This window comes from Pituophis catenifer, unplaced genomic scaffold, assembly GCF_029215685.1.
Source record: "Pituophis catenifer annectens isolate HBS135680 unplaced genomic scaffold, rPitCat1.0.hap2 SCAF_40, whole genome shotgun sequence".
In the NCBI taxonomy this organism is placed as follows: domain Eukaryota; kingdom Metazoa; phylum Chordata; class Lepidosauria; order Squamata; family Colubridae; genus Pituophis; species Pituophis catenifer.
The window spans coordinates 290,001-292,500 of record NW_027256920.1 but is presented as its reverse complement, the minus strand read 5'-3'; positions in this window follow the sequence as shown (position 1 = coordinate 292,500).

The following is a 2,500-nucleotide window of genomic DNA, read 5'->3' as shown; positions in this document are numbered from 1 at the left end:
GATGACCAAGAACAGGAAAGATGGAGAGATGAAAGTGGGGACGGACGACGGGAGGAGAAGAAAGAACAGCCAAAAGAGAGCCAAGTAAGAGAACAAGACGAGAAAGCGTCGAGAGAAGGAGCAGAAGAAGTTGAAGAAAGAACAAAGGGACCTAAGAACGACTTGCTCCACAAAGCAAATAGGTCAGCAAGAAATAAGAATAATTTCCTTGACTAGAAATGGACTGGATTCGGCCATTCGGCAAGAGGAAGGAAAATATGGAATAAATGAGGGAAGTTAAGATGAGAAATGAAAGGCCTACGAGAGGTTCCTCTGGGAAAACTACACCCAAAACTTTGGAGGAAGGAAGATGGCAGAAATTGTAACAAACTTTTCACTTGAAGTCAAGCTTTTCACGTCAAACCAGCTCTTTCAATCAACCCCTCGCAGCCATCCTGGCAGGGAAGCAGAAAACGGAAACACTCCGGTCCGGCCGAGGCCCGGGTAAACCGGTCCCGCCCGAGCGTCCCGGTAGACCGGGACGGCTGCCCGTCACGGACACCCCAGGGCCCCGGCGCGGGCACCGAGGCGACGGCGGAGGTCCCCGACCGAGGCCCGGGGCCCCCGCGCCGGGATCCCGTACATCCATCAAGGCGGGGAAACAGAAACACTCTAGGCCGGCCGAGGCCCGGGTAAACCGGACCCGCCCGAGGCCGTCCCGGTAGACCGGGACGACTGCCCGGCGCGGACACCCCCGGGGGCCGGCGTGGGCACCGAGGGGACGGCGGAGGTCCCCGACCGAGGCCCGCGGCGCCGGAGCCGGGATCCCGTGCATCCATCGTGGCGGGGGAAACAGAAAGGCTGATCCGGCCGGGGCCCCGGTAAGCCGGACCCGCCCGAGGCCGTCCCGGTAGACCCGGCCCTCTCCCCGTCTCGGGCACCCCAGGGGTCCGGCGTGGGCACCGAGGCGACGGCGGAGGTCCCCGACCGAGGCCCGCGGACCCGGAGCCGGGATCCCGTGCATCCATCGTGGCGGGGGAAACAGAAAGGCTGATCCGGCCGGGGCCCCGGTAGACCGGGAAGACTGCCCGGCGCGGACACCCCCGGGGTCCGGCGTGGGCACCGAGGCGACGGCGGAGGTCCCCGACCGAGGCCCGCGGCGCCGGAGCCGGGATCCCGTGCATCCATCGTGGCGGGGGAAACAGAAAGGCTGATCCGGCCGGGGCCCCGGTAGACCGGGACGACTGCCCGTCGCGGGCACCCCCGGGGTCCGGCGGGGGCACCGAGGCGACGGCGGAGGTCCCCGACCGAGGCCCGCGGACCCGGAGCCGGGATCCCGTGCATCCATCGTGGCGGGGGAAACAGAAAGGCTGATCCGGCCGGGGCCCCGGTAGACCGGGAAGACTGCCCGGCGCGGACACCCCCGGGGTCCGGCGTGGGCACCGAGGCGAAGGCGGAGGTCCCCGACCGAGGTCCGCGGCGCCGGAGCCGGGATCCCGTGCATCCATCGTGGCGTGGGAAACAGAAAGGCTGATCCGGCCGGGGCCCCGGTAGACCGGGACGACTGCCCGTCGCGGGCACCCCCGGGGTCCGGCGGGGGCACCGAGGCGACGGCGGAGGTCCCCGACCGAGGCCCGCGGACCCGGAGCCGGGATCCCGTGCATCCATCGTGGCGGGGGAAACAGAAAGGCTGATCCGGCCGGGGCCCCGGTAGACCGGGAAGACTGCCCGGCGCGGACACCCCCGGGGTCCGGCGTGGGCACCGAGGCGAAGGCGGAGGTCCCCGACCGAGGCCCGCGGCGCCGGAGCCGGGATCCCGTGCATCCATCGTGGCGGGGGAAACAGAAAGGCTGATCCGGCCGGGGCCCCGGTAGACCGGGACGACTGCCCGTCGCGGGCACCCCCGGGGTCCGGCGGGGGCACCGAGGCGACAGCGGAGGTCCCCGACCGAGGCCCGCGGACCCGGAGCCGGGATCCCGTGCATCCATCGTGGCGGGGGAAACAGAAAGGCTGATCCGGCCGGGGCCCCGGTAGACCGGGAAGACTGCCCGGCGCGGACACCCCCGGGGTCCGGCGTGGGCACCGAGGCGAAGGCGGAGGTCCCCGACCGAGGTCCGCGGCGCCGGAGCCGGGATCCCGTGCATCCATCGTGGCGGGGGAAACAGAAAGGCTGATCCGGCCGGGGCCCCGGTAGACCGGGACGACTGCCCGTCGCGGGCACCCCCGGGGTCCGGCGGGGGCACCGAGGCGACGGCGGAGGTCCCCGACCGAGGCCCGCGGACCCGGAGCCGGGATCCCGTGCATCCATCGTGGCGGGGGAAACAGAAAGGCTGATCCGGCCGGGGCCCCGGTAGACCGGGAAGACTGCCCGGCGCGGACACCCCCGGGGTCCGGCGTGGGCACCGAGGCGAAGGCGGAGGTCCCCGACCGAGGCCCGCGGCGCCGGAGCCGGGATCCCGTGCATCCATCGTGGCGGGGGAAACAGAAAGGCTGATCCGGCCGGGGCCCCGGTAGACCGGGA